Genomic DNA, 27,943 nt, shown 5'->3' with positions numbered 1-27,943 from the left:
GTTATGGAGATCTGTTTCGACTGGCTAACGTCTTGTTTTGTCTCCTTGGGCCTCTTCACAGTTCTAAATAACTTGCCTTCAAAGTTTTAATATCTTCAGTACGTGGAAATTTCGTAGCAATGAACACGGTACCACACAGTGGAAGAGTCGTTCCTGAAGTAAAGCGTTTGTTGTGGTTAAGCCAAGGTAGTCAATTCTCTCTCCCCCCCCCCCCACCTCCACCCCCTCCATCCCCTCCATCCCCTTCCTAGGCACGCCTGGTTGTCTCACTTGTCAGCCTCTTGAAGTGTTGTCCCTGGAGGGTAAAGGTCCAGGTTCGAGAGGCTGTTTGGCACAGTTTTAACATCACAAAGCTCCACCGCTGTGTGTTGTTTGCATTCGAGTTTCTTGTGCTCTTACATCAGGAGAGTGAATATAGTCGTTACAGTTTAGAAATTTTAGTGGAGATATATTCTCTTGTCTAGGTATGTCCTCTCGTTTGAATTTTGTTGAAGGTGTTGAAATCGTCGCGTATCTGGTGCTTAAATCAAAATAGGATCCCGACGATGTCAACCGACAAATATACGTGAGTTGCGGGTGGTGCTTGACCCATCGTCAATTGGAACATTTTCATTGTCTCGAGAAGTCGATGCCTTGAGGCGCCCTCTCCTCCTGGGTGAAAGGGGGATACAAGTAGAATAATCTAGTCCAACAGATAATTCGCACAGACATCTCACAACTGGTTGAATGTCATTATTTTATTTAGTAGTGATGATTATCGATAAAATTTGCACTGAAATTTTGTGGATGTTCTCTTAGCGTAGAGCTGGTCTAAATTTGTAATATGCCTCTGCCTTAACTGATACGTATTTATTTTTGCAGGGAATGCCACGTTCATTTACATCTGAATCGCAGACTGACTCTTAGCTGAAGGAGTAGAGTAAGTACATTAATTTCATATATCTTCTTTTGCGCCAATTTATATTTTTGCCCTAGCACGCTTTCGCTACTTAGCATTTTGTAATGTCTACAGTAAGTTCTTTTGTATCCTGATCGCTGATTGTCATTCTTGGCCACTTTTTTTCGGTTCTTCATTGACGATCACGACGAATATATATCCCGGCACCTGAATGTTTAACTATGTTTCATCATTATTATATTTTTGGAAATTACAGATTCTTCAGCAGTAGTGACCAAAGAGCTTTAAATACAATCAGATTAAAATGTTCAGTTCCTAAATCACTGCAGTCTCGCGCGGGTGTGTGTGTGTGTGTGTGTGTGTGTGTGTGTGTGTGTGTGTGTGTGTGTGTGTTTTAGAGACAAAATGTTGGCTGGCGCTTCCCTGATGCGCTAGGCGTCCTTCTATTGAATTCGCCGGCCCTGGGACGTCAAGATTTCATGGAATTAACAGGGTATACCAGCCTTCGCATGCTACCTACGCCAGTAACTAATAGTGAATTTCAACAAGAAAACCTTAAGAACGAGTATCTCTAAGCCGAGAAAGTGTTTTTTTACTTCAGCCCATTCCCTTCCACGCGGGGCATAAGACTGGGTTACAGGCAAGACACATTGCAGAGTGCCTAAGGCAGTGATTCCCAACCTTTCTGAGACCATTACGCCTGAGTGATATCAGTTACCACTTCCACCCTCCCACCCCCCTCCTCCGATCATCATCATCAGCAGCAGCAGCAGCAGCAGCAGCAGCTAACTAAACTGCAGAGTGAAAAATAATTTTCTTTGAAAAGTTTTTAAATGACTAAAGGTAAATGATATTTTTAGGTGGTTTTATTAAATCGCGAACTAATGAGTTAATGAGACAAATGTTACTACTTATTTCTAACAACCTATTAGGTGTAGAATGATGCTGTTCTCCGTGCATGGAGAGTGCGTCTCCAACTGTTTCTCAGAAATGAAAGCTAACGTCCGCAGCTCGTGGTCGTGCGGTAGCGTTCTCGCTTCCAGCGCCCGGGTTCCCGGGTTCGATTCCCGGCGGGGCAGGGATTTTCTCTGCCTCGTGATTACTGGGTGTTGTGTGATGTCCTTAGGTTAGTTAGGTTTAAGTAGTTCTAAGTTCTAGGGGACTGATGACCATAGATGTTAAGTCCCATAGTGCTCAGAGCCATTTGAACCATTTTTTTGAAAGCTAACTGTCCACATTGGCGGTAGACGCTAGTTCCCAAATATGCTTCCTCTGCACAACTCCTGTTCGTAGCGACACTACCGGCCCCCCTCCCCCCTAATTTAAAATCAACCAAGTTAAAATGTGTGCACTAAATCACTTGAATGGTAGATTCTTAACTTCTGGAAATGCGGAAGTTGCAAAACTACAGGCTGCCTATGCTTTTTGTCTGATCATGCACAATAATAATAATAATAATAATAATAAACTTCAAATATAAACTTCAAATATTAACTTCCGTCATTACACAGAAATTGATGACACGTACAACACAGAACAAAATTATAAATGAAGAACAAAAAGTCTGTTGCAAAGGAGCACGAGGATGTAAAGAGCAACTGATAATAGATGCAGAGGTGAGATATCAAGCTAAAACTAAACAAAGGTCACTAGACTACGCATACATTGATTACCAAAAAGCTTTTGATAGTCTACCCCACTCATTGTTAATACAAATATTGGAAATATACAAAGTAGATCCTAAATTGATACAGTTCCTAAACATAGTAATGAAAAATTGGAAAACCACACTTAATATCCAAACAAATTCAAATAATATCACATCACAGCCAATACAGATTAAGCGTGGAATATACCAAGGAGACTCATTAAGTCCTTTCTGTTTCTGCCTTGCTCTGAACCCACTATCCGACATGCTAAATAATACAAATTACGGATACAATATTACTGGAACATACCCACACAAAATAACACATTTGCTATACATGGATGATCTAAAACTACTGGCAGCAACAAATCAACAACTCAACCAATTACTAAAGATAACAGAAGTATTCAGCAATGATATAAATATGGCTTTTGGAACAGACAAATGTAAGAAAAATAGCATAGTCAAGGGAAAACACACTAAACAAGAAGATTACATATTGGATAACGACAACGACTGCACAGAAGCGATGGAAAAAACAGGTGCCTATAAATATATAGGATACACACAAAAAATAGAAATAGATAATCAACACACTTACGCGATCACAATACCACAAATATAGAATACATCACATACATTCAGCAACAGAAAGATTCACATTAAGCAGAAAGGAAGGAGGAAGGGGATTTATCGACATAAAAAACCTACATTATGGACAGGTAGACAATTTAAGAAAATTCTTTATAGAACGAGCAGAAACTAGAAAAAAAACCGAGCGAGGTGGTGCAGTGGTTAGACACTGGACTCACATTCGGGAGGACGACGGTTCAATCCCGCGTCCGGCCATCCTGATTTAGGTTTTCCGTGATTTCCCTAAATCGCTCCAGGCAAATGCCGGGATGGTTCCTTTCAAAGGGCACGGCCGACTACCTTCCCCGTCCTTCCATAATCCGATGAGACCGATGACCTCGCTGTCTGGTCTCCTTCCCCAAACCAACCAACCAACCAACCAACCAGCCAACTAGAAAAATACACAAAGCAATCACTCATATACGAGGTGCATTCAAGTTCTAAGGCCTCCGATTTTTTTTCTAATTAACTACTCACCCGAAATCGATGAAACTGGCGTACTTCTCGACGTAATCGCCCTGCAGACGTACACATTTTTCACAACGCTGACGCCATGATTCCATGGCAGCGGCGAAGGCTTCTTTAGGAGTCTGTTTTGACCACTGGAAAATCGCTGAGGCAATAGCAGCACGGCTGGTGTATGTGCTGCCACGGAGAGTGTCTTTCATTGTTGGAAAAAGCAAAAAGTCACTAGGAGCCAGGTCGGGTGAGTAGGGAGCATGAGGAATCACTTCAAATTTGTTATCACGAAGAAATTGTTGCGTAACATTAGCTCAATGTGCGGGTGCGTTGTCTTGGTGAAACAGCACACGCGCAGCCCTTCCCGGACGTTTTTGTTGCAGTGGAGGAAGGAATTTGTTCTTCAAAACATTTTCGTAGGATGCACCTGTTACCGTGGTGCCCTTTGGAACGCAATGGGTAAGGATTACGCCCTCGCTGTCCCAGAAAATGGACACCATTTTTTCAGCACTGGCGGTTACCCGAAATTTTTTTGGTGGCAGTGAATCTGTGTGCTTCCATTGAGCTGACTGGCGCTTTGTTTCTGGATTGAAAAATGGCATCCACGTCTCATCCATTGTCACAACCGACGAAAAGAAAGTCCCATCCATGCTGTCGTTGCGCGTCAACATTACTTGGCAACATGCCACATGGGCAGCCATGTGATCGTCCGACAGCATTCGTGGAACCCACCTGGATGACACTTTTCGCATTTTCAGGTCGTCATGCAGGATTGTGTGCACAGAACCCACAGAAATGCCAACTCTGGAGGCGATCTGTTCAACAGTCATTCGGCGATCCCCCAAAACAATTCTCTCCACTTTCTCGATCATGTCGTCAGACCGGTTTGTGCGAGCCCGAGGTTGTTTCGGTTTGTTGTCACGATGTTCTGCCTTAATTAAACTGTCGCACACACGAACGCACTTTCGACACATCCATAACTCCATCACCACATGTCTTCAACTGTAGATGAATTTCAATTGGTTTCACACCACACAAATTCAGAAAACGAATGATTGCACGGTGTTCAAGTAAGGAAAACATCGCCATTTTAAGTATTTAAAACAGTTCTAATTCTCGCCGCTGGCGGTAAAATTCCATCTGCCATACGGTGCTGCCATCTCTGGGACGTAATGACAATGAAAGCGGCCTCATTTTAAAACAATGCGCATGTTTCTATCTCTTTCCAGTCCGGAGAAAAAAAATCGGAGGCCTTAGAACTTGAATGCTCCTCGTAAATACATTGGCTACACCACTACAATTTCATAACTACCTCTACAACCCTTTAGATCACATAACATCAACAGATACGAAGAAAGAAAATTGGAAAAAGAAAACACTACATGGAAAGCACCCGTATCATCTAACACAGCCACACATCGATCAAGACGCATCCAACACATGGCTAAGAAAAGGCAATATATACAGTGAGACGGAAGGATTCATGATTGCAATACAGGATCAAACAATAAACACCAGATATTACAGCACGCATATTATTAAAGACCCCAATACCACAACAGATAAAAGCAGACTTTGCAAACAACAAATAGAAACAGTAGATCACATCACAAGCGGATTTACGAGTACAATACTAGCAATTACAGAATACCCTAGAAGACATGACAATGTAGCAAAAATAATACATCAACAACTTGCCATACAACATAAACTTATAAAACAACACGTTCCCACATACAAGTATGTACCACAAAATGTACTGGAGAATAATGAATACAAATTATATTGGAACAGAACCATTATAACAGATAAAACAACACCACATAACAAACCTGACATCATACTCGCCAATGAAAAGAAGAAATTAACACAACTAATCGAAATATCCATACCCAATACAACAAATATACAGAAGAAAACAGGAGAAAAAATTGAAAAATACATCCAACTGGCTGAGGAAGTCAAGGACATGTGGCATCAGGATAAAGTTGACATACCAATTATACTATCAACTACAGGAGTCATACCACACAATATCCACCAGTACATCAACGCAATACAGCTACATCCAAACTTATATATACAACAACAGAAATCTGTAATTACTGATACATGTTCAATTACCCGAAAGTTCCTAAATGCAATATAACATATGAAAATGAAGTCCCATGCTTCTTTACAGAGCGTAGGGGAACGATGCGGGAGACCCGCACCGCCTTACTAGGCAAGGTCCTAATGGAGGTGGTTTGCCGTTGCCTTCCTCCGACCGTAATGGGGATGAATGATGATGATGAAGACGACACAACAACACCCAGTCATCTCGAGGCAGGAAAAATCCGTGACCCCGCCGGGAATGGAACCCGGGACCCCGTGCTCGGGAAGCGAGAACGCTACCGCGAGACCACGAATACCGTACAGTTAAAAGGAAGTCACGCTTGATCAAGGTCCGCGTCACTTTCCATTTTTGACCAGACATAACGTCTGAGAAAAGAAAGAAATAATAATAATAGTAACAATACTATACAGACATTCAGTAGCGTAGTAGCCATTACATTTCACTGTTGTCTTGCGTTGTCATTCAGTTAATTTATTCTTGCGAAGTAAATAATGATTCAGTTTGTAGTCTATTGCGAGCTATCTACAATTCGCAGAACGTATTTGAATAAGGATAGCGGCGGCTCCACGATCTAGAAAGTTCGAAATACGGTCGGGAGAGCAGTGTCCTGACGGCATGCCCATCCATACCGCATGTCGATGACGACGCAAGGTAGAGGATGACACGGCGGCCGGTAGGCACCTTTTGGGAGTACACGGCCTGAGCGAGGACCTCGTGTATTTTATATGACAGTCAAGCATATGTGATATATATGTCTTAATTTGCATGTCATTGATGCATGTGTCTGGAGGTGCCCCAGACAGCGAAGAGATACCAACCCGACCGTCCCCCGTGATACGGCCCGACGACCGGGAGTGATGGTCTGGGATGACATTTCTTTTCACACAGCTGGACCGCTTTGGCTGTCATGCGCTGAGTGCTTACAGCACAGCGGTACGTCGACGACATTCTACGACCCATTTTCTTGCCCTTCATGGTAAGCCACGCTGGGCTGAAATTTCTGGAGTGCCCGTCCACACTCAGGGAGAGTTTCTATTGCTTGTCTTCGTGCTCGCCAGACCCTACCTTGACCAGCAAGATCGCCACATATCTCACCAAGTGAGAACGTCTGGAGCATTATGGGCAAGAGCCGGCCGGAGTGGCCGTTCGGTTCTAGTCTGGAACCGAGCGACCGCTACGGTCGCAGGTTCGAATCCTGCCTCGGGCATGGATGTTTGTGATGTCCTTAGGTTAGTTAGGTTTAATTAGTTCTAAGTTCTAGGCGACTGATTACCTCAGAAGTTAAGTCGCATAGTGCTCAGAGCCATTTGAACCATTATGGGCAGGTCCCTCCAACCGTCTCGGGATTTTGATGATCTAACTGGCGAATTGGACAGAATTAGCTACGATTTCCCAGGAACAGCTGCCAGTGCCAAGCCGAATAACTGCTTGCCTGATGGCCAGAGGTTGACCAGCGCTTTATTGACTCGCTAAGTTTGTGAAGGTCTCTCTCTCGAACAAATCATTCAGTTTTTCTGAAATTGTAATCATTTGTTTGTCTGAATACTTACATCACATCTGCCGATTTCGTACCATTCGGATAATTCCTTCGTGGTGCGCCTTTTTTGTGTGTGTCTTAATGTATAGTGACGTCCAATTGACGTTCAGTCGATTTAAAGACTGTATAGTCTCTTCATAAGGTACATGAATTGAACACAAAAATTAATTATGTAATGCACCTTGTAACAAGAAGGCTTTTCTCAGATGTATAGAGCACATGAAGTCTCAGTAGCCTTCCTGTCCAGTCTCTTTAAAAACTTACGATATGTCCCAGCTCCCCTAAAGGTTCGTAGCAACATTTCTGGGACACCCCCGTATATCTGTTTTACGTAAATTTAGCATGACATAAAACAAGCCGTCGCCTTGCCAGATAGCCTAGAATACTGTGATGTGACTATATCCCACTCATCGTGACAAGACTGCCTCCCATCTGTTTGCTTTTATCAACAATGTAAGCCACTTAATTGCAGTTCTGTATTAGTGCTTTCTAGTTTCCTGCCGTTCTCGTCGCACAGAATAGCGATGTGCACGTTTACAGATGGCGGTAGTATCGTGTACGCAAGGTATAAAAGAGCAGTGCATTGTTGGAGCTGTCATTTGCGTTCATGTGAATAAGTTTCCGACGTTATTATGGCCGCTCGACGGGAATCAACAGACCCTGCATGCGGAATGGCGGTTCGTGCTAGATGCATGGCCTATTCCATTTCGGAAATCGTTACGAAATTCAATATTCCGAAACCACCAGTGTCATGAGTGCCGAGAATATCAGTTTCAGACATTACCTCTCAAGACTGACAACGCAGTAGCCGACCGCCTTCATATGACGACGGAGAGCAGCGGTGTTTGCGTAGAGTTGTTAGTGCTAACAGACAAGCAACACTGCGTGAAATAATGGCAGAAGTCATGTGAGACGTTCGACAAACGGTGGCCGGTAGGCATCCTTTTACGACAAACGTATCCATTAGGACAGTGCGGCGAAATTCGGTGTTAATGGGCGATGGCAGCAGAAGACCGACGCGAGTTCCTTTTCTAAAGCACGCCATTGCCTGCAGCGCCTCTCCTAGACCCTAGACGACCTGAGAACCATGGCCTGGTCAGATGAGGCCCGATTTCAGTTAGAGCTGATGGTAAAGTGTGGGGCGGAAGCCACGAAGCCATGGACCCTAGTTGTCAACAGGGCATTGTGCAAGGTGGTCGTGGCTCAATCATAGTGTGGGCTATGTTTACGTGAAATGAAATGGACTGTGTCCTTGGTCTACGTCTACATCTACATACTCCGCAATCCACCATACAGTGCGTGGCGGAGGGTACCTCGTACCACAACTAGCATCTTCTCTCCCTGTTCCACTCCCAAACAGAACGAGGGAAAAATGAGTGCCTATATGCCTCTGTACGAGCCCTAATCTCTCTTATCTTATCTTTGGAGTCTTTCCGTGAAATATAAGTTGGCGGCAGTAAAATTGTACTGCAGTCAGCCTCAAATGCTGGTTCTCTTAATTTCCTCAGTAGCGATTCACGAAAAGAACGCCTCCTTTCTTCCAGAGACTCCCACCCGAGTTCCTGAAGCATTTCCATAACACTCGCGTGATGATCAAACCTACCAGTAACAAATCTAGCAGCCCGCCTCTGAATTGCTTCTATGTCCTCCCTCAATCCGACCTGATAGGGATCCCAAACGCACGAGCAGTACTCAAGAATAGGTCATATTAGTGTTTTATAAGCGGTCTCCTTTACAGATGAACCACATCTTCCCAAAATTCTACCAACGAACCGAAGACGACTATCCGCCTTCCCCACAACTGCCATTACATGCTTGTCCCACTTCATATCGCTCTGCAGTGTTACGCCCAAATATTTAATCGACGTGACTGTGTCAAGCGCTACACTACTAATGGAGTATTCAAACATTACGAGATTCTTTTTCATATTCATCTGCATTAATTTACATTTATCTATATTTAGAGTTAGCTGCCATTCTTTACACCAATCACAAATCCCGTCCAAGTCACCTTGTATGCTCCTATAGTCACTCAACGACGACACCTTCCCGTACACCACAACATCATCAGCAAACAGCCGCACATTGCTATCCACCCTATCCAAAAGATCATTTATGTAGATAGAAAACAATAGCGGACCTACCACACTTCCCTGGGGCACTCCAGATCATACCCTCACCATCGAGGACAACGTACTGGGTTCAACTGAGCCGATCATTGTCTTGAAATTGTTATGTTCGGCTACTTGGAGACCATTCGGAGCCACTGACGTACTTCACCTTCTCAAACAACGATGCAGTCCTTATGGATGACAATGCGCCATGTCACCGGACCACAGTTATTTGCAATTGGTTCGAAGAACATTCTGGACCATTCGAGCAAATGATTTAGCACACACGTCGCCCTACATGAATCCCATCGAAAATGTGTGGGAGATAATTGATGGGCCAGTAAGTGCACAAAATACTGCATCGGGAACACTTTCGTAATTACGGAGGGCTTCAGAGAATGAATAGCACAATATGTCGGGGGGGGGGGGGGGAGGAGGAGGAGACTTCGAACGACTAGTTCAGTCCATCCATGTCGAGTTGCTGCACTACGCCACGATATTAGGTGGTGTCCCGTGACTTTCTTCACCCCAGTGTATCTGAATCTGTGCAAAAGACATCCCTCCTGCAGGCAATTTAGTCTTACGTTTCCATGATCCAGGGTACAGCAGTTTAGCAGGTGAGGTCGTTGCTCCTTGCTGGTAGGGAAAACTGCGACACGCATAACCTCTCATTTACTTCCTACCAAACTTCTAGACTCTTAGCACACCTAGTCTACTATGTGTTCGGCGAAATTAACGTTGTTACTGGAATGACTCAAGACAGCTGAATGAAACCGACACGGATTTAATTCTAAGTAAATGAATCATGGACCTTGCCGTTAGTGGGGAGGCTTGCGTGCCTCAGCGATACAGATGGCCGTACCGTAGGTACAACCACAACGGAGGGATATCTGTTGAGAGGCCAGACAAGCGTGTGTTTCCTGAAGAGAGGCAGCAGCCTTTTCAGTAGTTTCAGGGGCAACAGTCTGGATGATTGACTTATCTGGCCTTGTAACACTAAACAAAACGGCCTTGTTGTGCTGGTACTGCGAACGGCTGTAAGCAAGGGGAAACTACAGCCGTAATTCTTCCCGAGGGCATACAACTTTACTGTATGGTTAAATGATGAAGGCCTCCTCTTGGGTAAGATATTCCGGAGGTAAAATAAGATGAAATGGGAGATAGGATACTGCGTGAAGAGTTTGACAGAGCACTGAAAGACCTGAGTCAAAACAAGGCCACGGGAGTAGACAACATCCCATTAGAACTACTGACGGCCTTGGGAGAGCCAGTCCTGACAAAACTCTACCATCTGGTGAGCAAGATGTACGAGACAGGCGAAATACCCTCAGACTTCAAGAAGAATATAATAATTCCAATCCCAAAGAAAAGAGGTGTTGACAGATGTGAAAATTACCGAACGATCAGTTTAATAAGTCACACCTGCAAAATACTAACGGGAATTCTTTACAGACTAATGGAAAAACTATTTTTTTCGTGGAATGACTCAGGGAACAACTGATGAAGACGTCAAGTAATGACGTCGAAATATCGTGTTTGGAAGACGCTGATATCCGGCAGAAAACCCGATTTCCACGAGATTTCAAAAACTTTGAGGTTCGCCGATGACATTGTAATTCTGTCTGAGACAGCAATGGACCTGGAAGAGCAGCTGAACGAATGACAGTGTCTTGAAAGGAGGATATAAGATGAACATCAACAGAAGCAAAACGAGGATAATGGAATGTAGTCGAATTAAATCGGGTGATGCTGCGGGAATGAGATTAGGAAATGAGACACTTAAATGGGCAATGGCAAGGAAAGCATTTCTGAAGAAGAGAAATTTGTTAACATCGAGTATAGATTTAAGTGTCAGGAAGTAGTTTCTGAAAGGATTTGCATGGAAGTGAAACATAGACGGTAAAGAAGAGAATAGAAACTTTCGAAATGTGGTGCTACTGAAGAATGCTGAAGATTAGATGGGTAGATCACATAACTAATGAGGAAGTATTGAATAGAACTGGGGAGAAGAGGAGTTTGTGGCGCAGCTTGACAAGAAGAAGCGATCGGTTGGTAGGACATGTTCTGAGGCATCAAGGGATCACAAATTTAGCATTGGAAGGCAGCATGGAAGGTAAAAATCGTAGAGGGAGCCCAAGAGATGAATACACTAAGCAGATGCAGAAGGATGTAGGTTGCAGTATGTACTGGGAGATGAAGCAGCTTGCTCAGGATAGAGTAGCACGGAGAGCTGCATGAAACCAGTCTCAGGACTGAAGACCACAACAACAACAATTGAAATAGTAATAAATCGGTTTCTCTTGGTTTGCGGAGAACATAATGTGAAGTTTGCCAGTGCTAGTAGGGAGCATCAGGAAAGCGTTGAGGCAGCCAAGCAGATGAATGCGGGAGGAAGAGCGGCCACATACGAGAAGGTACCACCGGCGTCAGGTGGCGGCCGGTCGCCAGTAGCTGATGCATATCAGGGGGGCGCTCTTCCCGTGCGCACCGCGCGGAAACCCGCTAAGTGCCTGCAAATGAGCCTCGTTACGTATCAGGGCCACCGGACCTCAGTATTTGTTCTAGTAGCCGTGTTACCACGCCGCGCCACTGCCGGAGTGCGACCCCCAACCCCTCTCTCCTCCCACGACTCGCCGCCACCAGTGAAAGACCACTAGAGTGGTTCTGGAAAGCAGAACTGCTGCAAGACTAGCACAAATTTTGGGAAGAAACTGTTTCACTTCCTTAAATTCCTCTCCTGTTTATTCAAAAACTGAAATGAAGCAGCTGTTACACTCTGATTTGCGGCATAAGGCTCGCGAAAGGGATCCCAGCGCATCATTGTCCTTCCCATCCTCCAGCTGCCGCGCCTCTACGACCATGGAAGTTATTACCTTAACACATTTTCTATCATCTTGTCCCTTCTTCTTGTCAGTGTTTTCCACATACACTGACAGAAAAAAATCAGAACACCAAAAATGTGAAATTCTGGCACATTATTGGTTCAAATGGCTCTGAGCACTATGGGACTTAACATCTGAGGTCATCAGTCCCCTAGAACTTAGAACTACTTAAGGACATCACACACATCCATGCCCGAGGCAGGATTCGAATCTGTGACCGTAGCGGGCGCGCGGTTCCAGACTGAAGCGCCTAGAACCGCTCGGCCATACAAGCAGGCGGTACATTATTACCGATGTAACCGCCAGAATGTGAAATGCAAGCATGCAAACGTGTATACATTTTGTTGTACAGACGTCGGATGTCATTTTGCAGGATGGAGTTCCATACCTGTCGCACTTGGTCGGTCAGCACAGGGACGGTTAATGCGGTTCGTGGATGACGCTGGAGTTGTCATTGTATGATGTCCCATATGTGCACGATTGGAGATAGATATGGCGATCGAGCAGGCCAAGGTAACATTTTGACACTCTGTAGAGCGTATTGGGTTACAACAGCGGTATGGGAGCGAGCATTATCCTGTTGGAAAGCACCCTCTAGAATAATGCTCATGAATGGCAGCACAACAGGTCGGATCACCAGATTGACATAAAATTTACAGTTAGAGTGCAAGGGACAGCCACCAGAGTGCTTCTGCTGTCTTACGAAATCGCATTCCAGTCGGTAACTCCAGTCGGTAACTCCAGGAGTAGTCTGTGTGCCTGGTACGTAGACAGGTCGCTTGCATGTCCTCGGCTGTGTACTGGTTAGGAGGAGATCAGCTATCACTGGCATCGAGTCAGAACCAGCTTTCGTCAGAGAACACAACAGACATTTACCCTGTTTTTTAATCGTTTATCGTTCGACACCAGTGAAGCAAACGGCGGTGGTTTGGGGTCAGTGGAATGCACGCCACAGGACTCCCGGCTCGGAGCTGCCCTTGAAGTAACCAAATTCTAACAGTTCGTTGTGTCACTGCGGTGCCGAGTGCTGCTCAAATTGCTACTGTAGATGCAGTAGGATGCCCCAGAGCCATACACCGATGGTCTTTCCTCTTGGTAGTGCCACGTGGCCGTCCGGAGCCCGGTCTTCTTTTGACTACCGTTGCCAGCAATTGTGTACACTGGCTTCATTCCTGCCAAATCTTTCTGCAGTATCACAGAAGGAACATCCAGCTTCTGGTAGCCCTGTTACATGTTCAAACTCAGCGAGGCGTTGATAATGGCGTCTTTGTCGCCTTAAAGGCATTCCTGACTAACATCAACTCACCACCTCATTACCGTTACAGCGTGTGTTTAAAGCAAAGCTGTCTTGCATGCTGACAGTGGCGGTACTAACGCCACTCTTATACGAAGGGCGCGAAATCTGAATAGACATCATCTTTCAGACCGAGAAACACGCCTACCAACTTTCGTTTATGTCGCACAACTCCTTGTTGGTGTCGCGATGTTTTTGCCGTCACTCTGTTTCTATTCTGCCCGATTCTGTGGAGAATCTCCATATTTCTTATCTTCTCTTACCTGACCACCTAATTTTCAGCGTTGTTCTTTTGTACTACATCTAAACACCTCGATTGTCAGCGCCGCCACCGCATGCCTGTCTACAAACATATTATTAGCCTTGAGAATAAACTTGGAGGAAATGGTACAGCCCAAGCCGTTATATTAAATGGACCCATATTCTTTCGTGGCTGCAGGGTTAATTTTACACTGGACGTCGCTACTGGAAATTCTGGTAGTGGTTGGTTTGCCCTAGCAATCATTCGTTGTGAAAACGCCTCCCTTCCTGAACTTGAATCTTTCGCCTTGGTAGCGTTTTTCCATCACTTTAATGTCTTGGTGAAAACGCTCTCCTTGCTCCTCACTAACATCTCCCATATTGTCCAGGAAGTAATCAAGATGACTGTTCAAAAAGTGAACTTTCAAGCTCATTAAACATACTAACGTTTTAAACTTCTTTAACATTGTAACTATAATAAAAACATATTCTGGGTCTTTTACATGTCCTAAGAACGTTGTAACGACTTGCTTGAATGATACTCATGCTTCTTTCTCATTTAAGGTCATTGTGGATTCAAAGTTAACATCAAACATCAATTTTCTAATGTCAGATCCGTCAAGGACGCCTTCTTTTAGTTAAGCTTCTGAAATTTGTGGAAACTTTCGGCAGAGGTACTTAAAACATGGTCCATATTTAGGCAAAGCCTTTACAAACTTTCATTAGGCCTAACTTTATATCTAGAGGTGCGAGGAGTACGTTTTTTGGACCTACAAAGTTTTTGCGTAGAATGTTCTTCTCACCAAGTTTTAAAGACTCCATCAGAGGCCAGTTCCTTCTGCACCAGTGTTGATCCCTAGCCCTACTGTACCATTCACACAAGAAACATGGAAATTTGGGAAAGCCACCTTGCTGACCAAGGGGCATGCATGCTACTTTTAAATCGCCACATATCATCCAGTCATGAGCAGAATAGCCTATTTTATTTCTAGGTTTTCATAGCTTTCTTTCATATGTACAGAATGTCCAACAGGTTTAGAAATACATACATGTTACCATTGTGTAATAAAACAGCCTTTAAACTAGTTTTGGATGAATCAATAAACAGCCTCCGGTCTTCATAGAAACAGCAAATCTAACGACTTTTTTCTCCTTTTTGGACCATTTTCTCATATTTTCAACATACTCATACCTTATTTGGTACCCAAGATTTATCTTGATAACCAAGGTTAGATCCAGAGTATGATAGATAAACCTTTTTCACAAAGTCTGTAATGTTTCTTTAATGTTTTTTGATCACAGATTCATCACAAATATAACAAAAACTTTCAGCAGAGATTTTACAACCACGATTAGACATTGTACTGAGCACATGTACAGGAAATGGGAAAGTGAGGTTAGGCTGACAGTAAACAAAACACCATCTGTTAACATTAAAATAGAATCGACCTTTTTTTGCCAGCAAATGTTTTTCAGTAGTGCTACCAGCATCTGCATTCATTACACCTCCTTTTTAAATTGCTTTAACTATATAAAAGCTGTTAAATTCTTTAAAAAATCGCTTAATTTAATAAATTCAACTGTAAATTGTGAAGAAATGGTGGTTGATAAAGTTTTTTAGTATCATATTTGGATTTCCCACCCTAAAAAATCATAAGACCAAGGTATTTTCAGCAAAAAAGTTTTCCCATCGTTTGCCTTTATCAGGTCCACCTGATTTTCAACATTATTCTGTAGCACCACATCCCAAAAGCTTCGATTCTCTCCTGTTCCAATTTTCCCACCATCCATATTTCATAACCACATAGTTCTGTGCTCCAAACGTACGTTCTGAGAAATTTCTTCCTCAAATTAAGGCCGATATTTCATATTAGTAGACTTCTCTTGCCCTTTTTGCCAGTGCTAGTCTGCTTTTGATATTGTCCTTGCTCCGTTCATCATGTTATTTTGCCGTCTAGGTAGTAGAATTCCTTAACTTCATCTACTTCGTGACCATCAATCCTGATGTTAAGTTTCTCACTGTTCTCATTTCTGCTACATCTCATGGTTTTCTTCTTCGATGTACTGTCAGGCCATATTCTGTACTCAGTACATTCCATTGAGCAGATCCTTTAATTCTTCACTTTCACTGAGAATAGCAATGTCATTCGCGAATCTTATCACTGATATTCGTTCATCTGAATTTTAATCCCACTCTTGCTTATTTATTTTTTCTCCGTCATTGCTTCTTCGACGTATGGCTTGAACTGTAGGGGGCGAAAGACTACATCCCTGTCTTACACCCTTTTTAGTCCGAGCATTTTGTTCTTTGTCTTCCATTCTTACTGCTTTCTCTTTTTCATATATATATATTGCATAATGTCCGTCTTTCCCTACGGATTACTACCATTTTTCTCAGAATTTCATACATTTAGCAGCATTTGACATTGTCGAATGCTTTTCCCCGGTCGGTAAATCCTATGGAGCTGTTCTGATTTTTCTTCGGTCTTGCTTCCATTATTAACCGCAACGTCACAACTGCTTCTCTGGTACTTTTGCCTTTCCTAAAGCCAAACTGATAGTCATTTCATTATATACCCAACAAATAACTGAGGATGTTGAGTGTAAGTACTAGTTTGAGATGAAAAGGTTTGCCGTAGGGGAAGCCGTGGCGGGCTCCTTCAAACCAGTTAGAACACTGGTGGAAGAAAAGAAAAACAGATACGCTTGCAATGTTACTTACAATCCGTCTTGATTGCAATAATGTTTATTCACTTGACCGGTTTCGGTTCCTTTAGAACCATCTTCAGATCTGAAAGGACAAATCTGATAATTTTATTGTGTATTTTAATTTTGACAAGTACAAAAATCGTTCAAATGGCTCTGAGCACTATGGGACTTAACATCTGAGGTCATCAGTCCACTAGAACTTAGAACTACTTAAACCTAACTAACCTAAGGACATCACACACATCCATGCCCGAGGCAGGCTTCGAATCTGCGACCGTAGCGGTCGCGCGGCTCCAGACTGAAGCGCCTAGAACCGCTCGGCCACCGCGGCTGGCTGACAAGTACAGATTGTAACCTACACAATTACAGATATTAATTATTTTTAGAGATAAAAGTAAATTAGAAAAATCTACTTAATACAGTATGTGCATATGTAATGTAAAAAATGTACCAGACGCCAGCTGTCGGTAATAGTTCTATAATTAATATAAATGACGTGCATTCTGCCAACCAATTTAATGTGAGGCAGCATGTGAAGTCCGCAGTGTGTGGACGGGTTACTCCTGTAACCGAAATTGCAGGTACGTTCTGCTACATATGATGCTGATCGGATAGGATGAAATAAGATTAAGACTTGTGAAATAGTAAATTAGTATCATTGTCGTCACAGGTCTGAAGATGGTTCTAGAGGAACCGAAACCGGTCACGTGAATAAACATTTTTGCAATCAAGACGGATTATAAGTAACATTGTATAACTAGTGATTGCGGTATCCCATCAGACATTGTCTGTTTTTGCAAAGATACGCATGCCACATGAAGCATTGTCGCACACAGGGAAAAAAGGAACATCCTGGTTGGATGCCCCATCAGCGACGCGGTGCTCCACCGGAGACGACATTAACTTTATCACTCGGATCTCCCGGCAGGAGCAGCCCTTCCGGTTCAGATGTGACCCGGGTAGGAAACCTGATCTAGGACAACGGGGCCGCTCGCTACTGCTCTCTCCGTACATATGTGCCGCGAGAGCGATCTTACCGCCGTCTCTGGCTGCCCGCCCACCGGCCTTAATTGGGCTGCCTGGGAACTGCGGCAGGAGAAGCACCTGTCGCCCCGACTGCAGCGGTAACCTGTTACCTTACTCTTTTTACATCAACATCTACATTTATACTCCGCAAGCCACCCAACGGTGTGTTGCGGAGGGCACCTTACGTGCCACTTTCATTACCTCCCTTTTCTGTTCCAGTCGCGTATGGTTCGCGGGAAGAACGACTGCCGGAAAGCCTCCGTGCGCGCTACAATCTCTCTAATTTTACATTCGTGATCTCCTCGGGAGGTATAAGCAGGGGGAAGCAATATATACCATACCTCATCCAGAAACGCACCCTCTCGAAACCTGGACAGCAAGCTACACCGCGATGCAGAGCGCCTCTCTTGCAGAGTCTGCCACTCGAGTTTGCTAAACATCTCCGTAACGCTGTCACGCTTACCAAATAACTCTGTGACGAAACGCGCCGCTCTTCTTTGGATCTTCTCTATCTCCTCCGTCAACCCGACCTGGTACGGATCCCACACTGATGAACAATCCTCAAGTATAGGTCGAAAGAATGTATTGTAAGCCACCGCCTTTGTTGATGGACTACATTTTCTAAGGACTCACCCAATTAATCTCAACCTGGTACCCGCCTTACCAACAATTAATTTTATATGATCATTCCACTTCAAATCGTTCCGCACACAAACTCCCAGATATTTTACAGAAGTTACTGCTACCAGTGTTTGCTCCGCTATCATATAATCATACAATAAAGGATCCTTCTTTCTATGTATTTGCAATACATTACATTTGTCTACGTTAAGGGTCAGTTGCCAATCCCTTCACCAAGTGCATATCCGCTGCAGATCTTCCTGCATTTTGCTGCAATTTTCTAATGTTCCAACTTCCCTGTATACGACAGCATCATCCGCGAAAAGCCGCATGGAACTTCCGACACTATCTACTAGGTCATTTATATATATTGTGAAAAGAAACGGTCCCATAACACTCCCCTGTGGCACGCCAGAGGTTACTTTAACGTCTGTAGACGTCTCTCCATTGAGAACAACATGCTGTGTTCTGTTTGCCAAAAACTCTTCAATCCAGCCACACAGCTGGTCTGATATTCCGTAGGCTCTTACTTTATCAGGCGACAGTGCGGAACTGTATCGAACGCCTTCCGGAAGTCGAGGAAAATGGCATCTACCTGGGAGCCTGTATCTAATATTTTCTGGGTCTCATGAAAAAATAAAGCGAGTTGGGTCTCACACGATCGCTGTTTCCGGAATCCATGTTGATTCCTACAGAGTAGATTTATCGGTTTAGTGGTTCCTTCTGATCCACGGCCACTGCCGGCGGATGTCTCGTGGCAATCTCAGCGACGTCCTGTACTTTAAGCGTCTATTGTCGCTCTGGTCCATAAGGCAGAAGTAGGTACACTTCATGTAAACTACAATTTGTAGGTGCACGAGGTCTACAGAGTAAAAGTTTGAGCCACGGATTGTACGCGTAGAATACGCGGTAGGGATCATGAGGTGTATGCGCGGTAGCAAGCGGCGCCACTGACGTCAGAGTGAAGCCAAACAGCACTCAGCAGTCCGCAGTTGCTGTAACGGATTATGTTGTAACTGGGATTGCAAACGAGAACAAGGTTGAAACTTCCTGGCAGATTAAAACTGTGTGCCGGACCGAGACTCGAACTCGGGACCTTTGCCTTTCGCGGGCAAGTGCTCACCATTTTTTTAAATCTCATTTTGTTCCATCTTGTTCCTTGAATTTGTTCGTGGCGGACGTCCGATGACATGCGTTCAGGTTATTCGTTGATCCGTTCACTCAGTTTTTTTTATTACAGAGGGTAGCTATACCCTCTGCCCGAACACGCTAAGCTACCGTGGCGGCGTCATGTGAGCTAACCAAGCACGACTCACGCCCTGTCCTCACAGCTTTACTTCTGCCAGTTTCTCGTCTCCTACCTTCCAAACTTTACAGAAGCTCTCCTGCGAACCTTGCAGAACTAGCACTCCTGAAAGAAAGGATACTGCGGAGACATGGCCTAGCCACAGCCTAGGGGATGTTTTCAGAATCAGATTTTCACTCTGCAGCGGAGTGTGCTGATATGCAACTTCCTGAGTCGTGCTTGGGTAGCTCAGATGGTAGAGCAATTGTCCGCGAAAGGCAAAGGTCCCGTGTTCGAGTTTCGGTCCAGCACACAGTTTTAATCTGCCAGGAAGTTTCATATCAGCGCACATTACGCTGCAGAGTGAAAATATCATTCTGAAAACAAGATGGTTTATGGCGGTGTGAATTTTTATTAGCGACTAACTTTAAGCACAGAATTACGCAGTAATTATCAATGTATTGAGGGATATTTTAGACTAAGTTTTTAAGCGAAAAATAACTGTTTCCTGTGCGAGCAGCAGTTGTACTAACCACAGCAGTTAGAAATTTTCATATTTTCTAAAAACAATAAAACGAAACGAAAATAGACAAGTGTTTGTAAACGTGCAGATTCGCTTTCAGTTGAAAAAGTACATGTGTGCTCAATACATTTCAGTGATTCGGATTATGAAAGGGTTTCCAAAAGTGAACTGTTTAGGGAACATTCCTTCGAATAGACTGAGAGATTTCACTCTGAAGCTGAATGTGTGCTGATTTTAATCTACCTTGCAGGTTATATAATCGTGCAGGTCCGGGATTCGAATTCGGGACTTTTGCCTTTCGAGAACGAGTACTCGACTGACTCAGCTATCCAAGAATAAATAAGCTCAGTCGATAGACTCATAAATACGCCATCGGTAAGGAAAATCAAAGGAAAAAGGCAACAAGACACTGGACTATGCGTCTAGAACATACGAATAATACAAAAAACACCCATCAACATTACATATCTTGAAGTAGTGGTAAAATACGTGGGATTCTACGAACGGTTTTATGCAGCCATAATGGATATGATACTTTCATTGCTAGTTTCGCTTAGCTTCATTTTTTTATTGTACGGATTGTTAAGATCACTATGGAAACCGATCACTGTATGAGTAAAACCAGTTAACTATCATGTAGTAAAGAACAGAAAAAAAACTGTGTGCAGTGCGTTAACCAAGGTCACGGTAGTTTTCTTCGGCCTACTTTCTGAAAACTGAGCTCGAGATCCATCTATAACGAACTCAGTCTCGGTAGACTACTGGCCCGAATTAACCGAGAAATCGTAGAACGGCCTTAGTATCGATGTTGCACGGGCGACTGAATTGTCACACTAGAGTTAGAGCACGGAGTTCCGCGTCAAAGGCAGCCGCAAGGGTACAACTTGCCCGCGCCGTAATTGCTGCACAGCTGCTCTGTCAAGGACGCTAATCCAGAGTTCGCGACAATTCCCTGGGTCTCGAGTTGCTGCCGCGGTCGCCAAAGGCGCCTACTCGGAGTTACGGAGCCGCAGACGACACAGCGCGGCGTTGGTTTCCAATCGTCGAACACCATCTCCTTTCCGTATTAGACCAACTGTGTCCCGTTACGGTTCATGCATTTTTCTCAGCCTGCTAAGATCTCTCTCTCCGTTTTGGTTTAAAGTTCTTCATTTGGCGTGAGGATCCATTCTTTGTAGATATTCTTTCCATTTTCTTTCTGTTTCATCAAGCTTTTCTCTAAAGTTCCAAATTTCCAACGCCTTTCGAATATCTTCATTTCGCCACTGTAAGAAATCTCGTTTCTGTTACTTGCATTAGTTTTTTCTTGTCTTTTGTTCAATACCCACCATTCACTTCCATGTAACACTGTTGCCAATGCGACTGTTTTATAAAATTCTAGCCTTGGTTCTTTCCGTATTTTAAGCTCAAATTGTCTCAGATACTTCTCAGTCTGTTCACCTTCGTCTTCGTACGATATTTTACGAGTAATGTTCAATAAAGAATGATCACTTTTTTTCCCTCATCCTCATAATTTTGATGCTCCTTCTCAAAGTAGTCTCCCATGAATAAGATGCACTTGTCCCAGCGTTTCTGTCAGTCTTCACATACATGCCGGAAACCAGTTTTTGAGAGGTCCTTCAAAATCGCCTCTGCAGCCTTCACCACTGCTTTTGATGATTGATAATGCCTCCCACGAAGCCGTTTCTTCGTGTCAGGGAATAGAAAAAAGTCACATGGGGCTAAATCCGGACTATAGGGAGGACGTTGATTTTTGCGAGATATTCAGCAACAACATTGGCAATATGCGACCGCACGTTATCGTGGTGCAGCATCCAGCCTTCTTCACGGAAATGTGGTCTTTTGCGCCTAATATGGACTTGCAATGTTTTCATAACATCTCTGTGGTATGTGTTCAGGTACAACATGCTGATAAACCATTCCATGAATATCAAAGAATGAGATGACCATAACTTTCCTAGCAGAAACAACCACTTTTGCCTTTTTGGGCGTTGGTGATGGAGAATTCCACACTGAGCTTTGCTGTTTGCTCTCAGGATCAAAATGATGTAGTCAAGTTTCATCAGCAGTGATTACATTTGAAAGAATCTCCGGGATGACCATAAAAAATTATAAGCTTTCTTTATTGAACAGCACTCGTACATCCAAGATAGTTAAAATATTTTACGTATTCAATTGTTTTTCATTAACAACTATATTGATTCTCACTGAATATTTTCCAGTACATTGACTAAGATTTACTAGAAGATATTTTCATATTGTATTATACACTCATTTTACTTTGTTCACAAAATCCTTTTTATAAATCATCTTCTCTTGAAAAAAATCTGTGTCAAGATCATCAGAAGGAGGAATGATTGTGGCTCCACCAAATTGTTTCGTTGAATCTGCGGCAGTTTTATCTGAGAATTTTATCTGTAAACGGCGGCCGGCCGGTGTGGCCGAGCGGTTCTAGGCGCTTCAGTCTTGATGACCCCAGAGCCTTTTTTTTTTTTTTTTAACTGCGTCGTCAATCCAAAATTTATAATGAACAGCGCGGGACATGAACTACGCCCACTCACACTCTTTTATTTATCTGTATCGGACCAGTATACACTGATGAGCCAAAACATTATTACCACTTAATAGTGTTGGTCCACTTCTGGAACGCAATTCAGTGGTGATTCTGCTTGCCATGGGTGCGACCAGTACTTGATAGGTTCCCAGAGATTTGTGGTACTAGATGCCTACGCACAGGTAACACATTTCCCATAATTTAAGGGCAGTTGGTTTGTGAGGACCAAGATATCGACTTGAGCTCACTGTCCTGCTCAAACCATTGCAGCACGATTCTGGCCTTGAGACAGAGTCGGTTATCCTACTGGAAGCTGACACCGCTGTTGGAGAAGACATCAAGTGTGAGGAGTTATAGGAGGTCCCTAACAATGTTCACTCAGTCTGCAGCTTTCACGTTGTCTTCTATTACTACCGCAGGTCCCATAGAGGCTCCAGTGGATGTCTCTCCTCCCCCATAACATAATACCGCCCCACAGGCGTGCGTCCCTGGCGCACTGCATGTTTACAGCAGCTGTTCGTCTTGATGACGGTGTATCTGGACAGTACCGTCCTTCTGGTTTAACGGTAAACGGGATTCATGTGACCAGGTGATACGATCCCACTGATTTGCTGCCCAATGTCGTTTATTCGCAATTATCTAAATAAGTAAACGCAACAAAGTGCCCAAATTTTTACTGTGCACCCTTTAGACGTTCTTATATAACCAACATTTTCTCGTCTTCAAAAATCTGTACTCATTATCAAGACACACTCTAGTTTCGGCTACAAAAAGTACCATTTATACGGATGGCCACTTCTGTAATTTTTATTCATCGCAAATGGTCAAATGGTCGAAATTTTGCAATGTGTTCGTACGAGAATGTTTCTGGGCAAACTTTAAACTTTCTCGATATCGTTATACGTCACCGAGATCCAGAGTTTAAAAGTTATCATACTTATGCACATGAAACATGCACGTAATATACAGGGTTATTACAAATGATTGAAGCGATTTCACAGCTCTACAATAACTTTATTATTTGAGATATTTTCACAATGCTTTGCACACACATACAAAAACTCAAAGTTTTTTTTAGGCATTCATAAATGTTCGATATGTGCCCCTTTAGTGATTCGGCAGACATCAAGCCGATAATCAAGTTCCTCCCACACTTGGCGCAGCATGTCCCCATCAATGAGTTCGAAAGCATCGTTGATGCGAGCTAGCAGTTCTGGCACGTTTCTTGGTAGAGGTGGTTTAAACACTGAATCTTTCACATAACCCCACAGAAAGAAATTGCATGGGGTTAAGTCGGGAAAGCGCGGAGGCCAGTACATGAATTGCTGATCATGATCTCCACCACGACCGATCCATCGGTTTTCCAATCTCCTGTTTAAGAAATGCCGAACATCATGATGGAAGTGCGGTGGAGCACCATCTTGTTGAAAGATGAAGTCGGCGCTGTCGGTCTCCAGTTGTGGCATGAGCTAGTTTTCCAGCATGTCCAGATACACGTGTCCTGTAACGTTTTTTTCGCAGAAGAAAAAGGGGCCGTAAACTTTAAACCGTGAGATTGCAAAAAAAAAAAAAAAAAAAAAACACGTTAACTTTTGGTGAATTGCGAATTTGCTGCACGAATGCGTGAGGATTCTCTACCGCCCAGATTCGCACATTGTGTCTGTTCACTTCACCATTAAGTAAAAATGTTGCTTCATCACTGAAAACAAGTTTCGCACTGAACGCATCCTCTTCCATGAGCTGTTGCAACCGCGCCGAAAATTCAAAGCGTTTGACTTTGTCATCGGGTGTCAGGGCTTGTAGCAATTGTAAACGGTAAGGCTTCTGCTTTAGCCTTTTCCGTAAGATTTTCCAAACCGTCGGCTGTGGTACGTTTAGCTCCCTGCTTGCTTTATTCGTCGACTTCCGCGGGCTACGCGTGAAACTTGCCCGCACGCGTTCAACCGTTTCTTCGCTCACTGCAAGCCGACCCGTTGATTTCCCCTTACAGAGGCATCCAGAAACTTCAAACTGCGCATACCATCGCCGAATGGAGTTAGCAGTTGGTGGATCTTTGTTGAACTTCGTCCTGAAGTGTCGTTGCACTTTTATGACTGACTGATGTGAGTGCATTTCAAGCACGACATACGCTTTCTCGGCTCCTGTCGCCATTTTGTCTTACTGCGCTCTCGAGCGCTCTGGCGGTAGAAACCTGAAGTGCGGCTTCAGCCGAACAAAACTTTTGAGTTTTTCTACGTATCTGTAGTGTGTCGTGACCATATGTCAATGAATGGAGCTACAGTGAATTTATGAAATCGCTTCAATCATTTGTAATAGCCCTGTACAGTCAGAGGCGTAAATGTATTTTTAACTGATTTAATGAATACATGGTAAGGGTTCTAGTCTCATTGCATGAGATCACCAAACTACGATTTTAGTCAGCATTTTTTCAGTAATAAAACGCACTGTCCCCGTACAATGGGCATTGCACGCGTATACAGTATGACCAAAGTGGTACAGCAGTGCCAAAAAAGAGCAAAAATGGATCTTAACATCCCTGAAAAGAACATAAATTGACTGCTAAAAATTATGTAAAACTGGAAAGACTGCAAACAGTAAAATATTTCTGATAATATTTTTAGTCTTTTAAGATACAAATCAGAACCCGGGCGTTTTCGATAAATTGCGATCGATGAGCAAAGTATCCAGAAAAAAAAGTAAAGCAAACTATTTTGTGTTAATCCTATATTAAACGTACTTTTTTGTTGATCGTACGCGTCAAAGTATATAAATGTGTCGAACTTCAATAAAAGCTACCAAAACTTTACTGAGCTATAGAACTCGTTTCGTATAAGCAGCATACCCTGCAGAAGGGAAGCAGCGGAAAAATGCTGTCTGAGCCAAATAAGGCGAATATATTCCTCTTTAAAAGACTCTGCCAGAAAATTGGGGAACCAGTTGTCTCAATTCTTTCCGCCTTCCTCACGAAGAAGTTTGGTATTCAAGCGTATTCGCGAGAGAGGAGACAGTGGCAGTGGGATATTCTGTAAATCAATGGTAGAAAAAAAGGGACAGTAGGACACACACACACACACACACACACACACACACACACACACACACACACACTGGTAGTGAGGGGTAGATGATGAGTGTGGAGGTTTAAGAACAGAGAGAGACTGGGTAAAAGGATTTAGTACGTACTGTTGTAAAAGAGCGCGATTACGTTCTCATGCCAAAAGTTTTGGTACAGAAGGCGGAATGAGGACTGAGGCAGCTGGATCCCCATTTCTCTGTCAGTTTTCTAAAGAGGAACATACTTGCCTTTTTTCCGCTCCGTCTGGAGCATTTTTCCGCTGATCGTTTTACAGTCAGAACAAATGGGGGCAACAGGTTACTGTACAACTCAATTTTAGCTTGTAAAATGACACAGTGTCAGGATGGCGATTCGTTGAATTTAAATTTAATGATTGGCACCGTTGATCGTTGCCTCCATTACTTCCGAAGTATCGAATGCTATACAGTCACTGTTCTGAAAAAAATTATCAAAGTGAACAGGGGATCCGGATTAATGAGGACTGGATAAACCGCACATTGTTAATACACTGAAAAGCCAAATAAAGACTAGTTCACCTGCCTAATATAGTGTAGGGCCCCCGCGAGCACGAAGTAGTGCTGGAGGGAACTGACACAATGAATCCTGCAGGACTGTCCATAAATCCGTAAGAGTAGCCTACGTGGAGGTGGGATCTCTTCTGAACAGTACGTTGCAAGGCATCCCAGACATGCTCAATAATTTTCATTTCTGGGGAGTTTGGTGGCCAGCGGACGTGTTTAAGCTCAGAAGAGTGTTCCTGCAGCCACTCTCTGGCAATTCTGGGGTGTCGCATTGTCCTCCTGGAATTCCCCAAGTCCGTTGGAATGCACAATGGACATGAATGGATGCAGGTGATCAGACAGGATGTTTACGCACGTGTCACCTGCCAGAGTCATATTTAGACCTATCAGGGGTCCCATATCACTCCAACTGCACACGCCCCGCACCATTATAGACCCTCCACCAGCTTGAACAGTCCCATCCTGACATGCAGGGTCCATGGATTCACGAGATTGTCTCTATACCCGTACCCGTCCATCCACTCGATACAATTTGAAACTAGACTCGTCTGACCTGGCAATATGTTTCCAGTCATCAACAGTCCGATATCAGTGTTTACGGCCCCAGGCGAGGCATAAAGCTTTGTGGCGTGCTGTCATCATGGGTACACGAATCGGCCTTCGGCTCTGAAAGCACATATCGACGTTGTTTCGTTGAATGGCGCGCACACTGACACTTACTGATGAGCTGATGGCCCATCATTGAAATCGGCAGCAAATTGCGGGTTGCACTCCTGTCACGTTGAACGATTCTCTTCAGTCGTCAGTGGTCGCGTTCTTGCAGGATCTTTTTCTGGCCGCAGCGATGTCAGATATGATGTTTTGCTGGATTCCTGTTATTCATGGTACCCACTGGTGACATGGTCGTACGGGAAAATCCCCACTTCACCGCTACCTCGGAGATGCTGTGTGCCATCGCTCGTGCGCCAATTATAACACGATGTTCAGCCTCACCTAAATCTTGATAACCTTCCATTGTAGCAGCAGTAACCGATCTAACAACCGCCCCAGACACTTGTCTTATATAGACGTAGCCGACTACAACCGTATATTTCCAGTTTACATATCTCTGTATTTGAATACGCTTGCCTGTACCAGTTTCTTTGGCGCTTCAGTGTGTTTAGCTGGATAGCCGTACTTTAAAATAAACAACATGCCCCAAACTGATCCTTGAACAGCTGTGACATGTTAGTGGTCCACTCCGTGTCTGTGTGTATATATTTTATTTTTTATACATTTTTAGTGAGACAAAGTGGTTTCTTTCTCATACGTTTCCGACCTTAACATTAACATTGACATGACACTCTAATGTCGCTTTCATTCTGTCCTCCGTATTTGCCTGTCCAGATGTTTACGAACGCCCATTAAAACGTGGACACCCTCAAACCTTAGAGCTTCAACAGCAATGGAGATAAAGTGGAACAAGCGGATGAATTAAAGTTCGTCGGATACTTGCAGCTGCAAGGACTTCGTGATGGACACAGAAGGCTGACTCGTGTGGGTTTCAGACCTGTCGAATCCTAAACCGTCTCGTGTTACAGCTCGACTCCCCGAGGCTCGGCTTTCACTTTCTCGTTCAGTAAACGTGAGAAACGCCACACTCAATGCAAACACACAGCGCAGCACACAATACACAATGGCGGCGCGAAGGTTTTCTTGCGGCAGGCAAGGCTGCGCCGGCCGGATCTGAGCTGTGACCCTTGTGTATCTTGCACTCTCACCAACTGAGCAAAATACGACGGTCGTACTGAAAGTCATGATCACCTCATAC

At 43.8% G+C, this 27,943-nt stretch overlaps 1 protein-coding gene across 3 annotated transcripts in view; it reads left to right on the top strand.

Annotated features, from left to right (window-relative positions):
* The window catches only part of LOC126259349 (myosin-IIIb-like), a 610,509-nt gene that overhangs the window by 417,220 nt on the left and 165,346 nt on the right, over positions 1-27,943 (top strand). For all 3 annotated transcript variants that reach the window (XM_049956066.1, XM_049956067.1, XM_049956065.1), the window contains one exon: positions 862-919. The gene's annotated coding sequence lies outside the window, so the exon portion shown is untranslated. The remainder of the gene's footprint in view (positions 1-861; positions 920-27,943) is intronic.

Source organism: Schistocerca nitens, chromosome 5 (genome assembly GCF_023898315.1).
Source record: "Schistocerca nitens isolate TAMUIC-IGC-003100 chromosome 5, iqSchNite1.1, whole genome shotgun sequence".
NCBI lineage: Eukaryota > Metazoa > Arthropoda > Insecta > Orthoptera > Acrididae > Schistocerca > Schistocerca nitens.
This window is presented reverse-complemented; position numbering and strand designations above follow the sequence as displayed.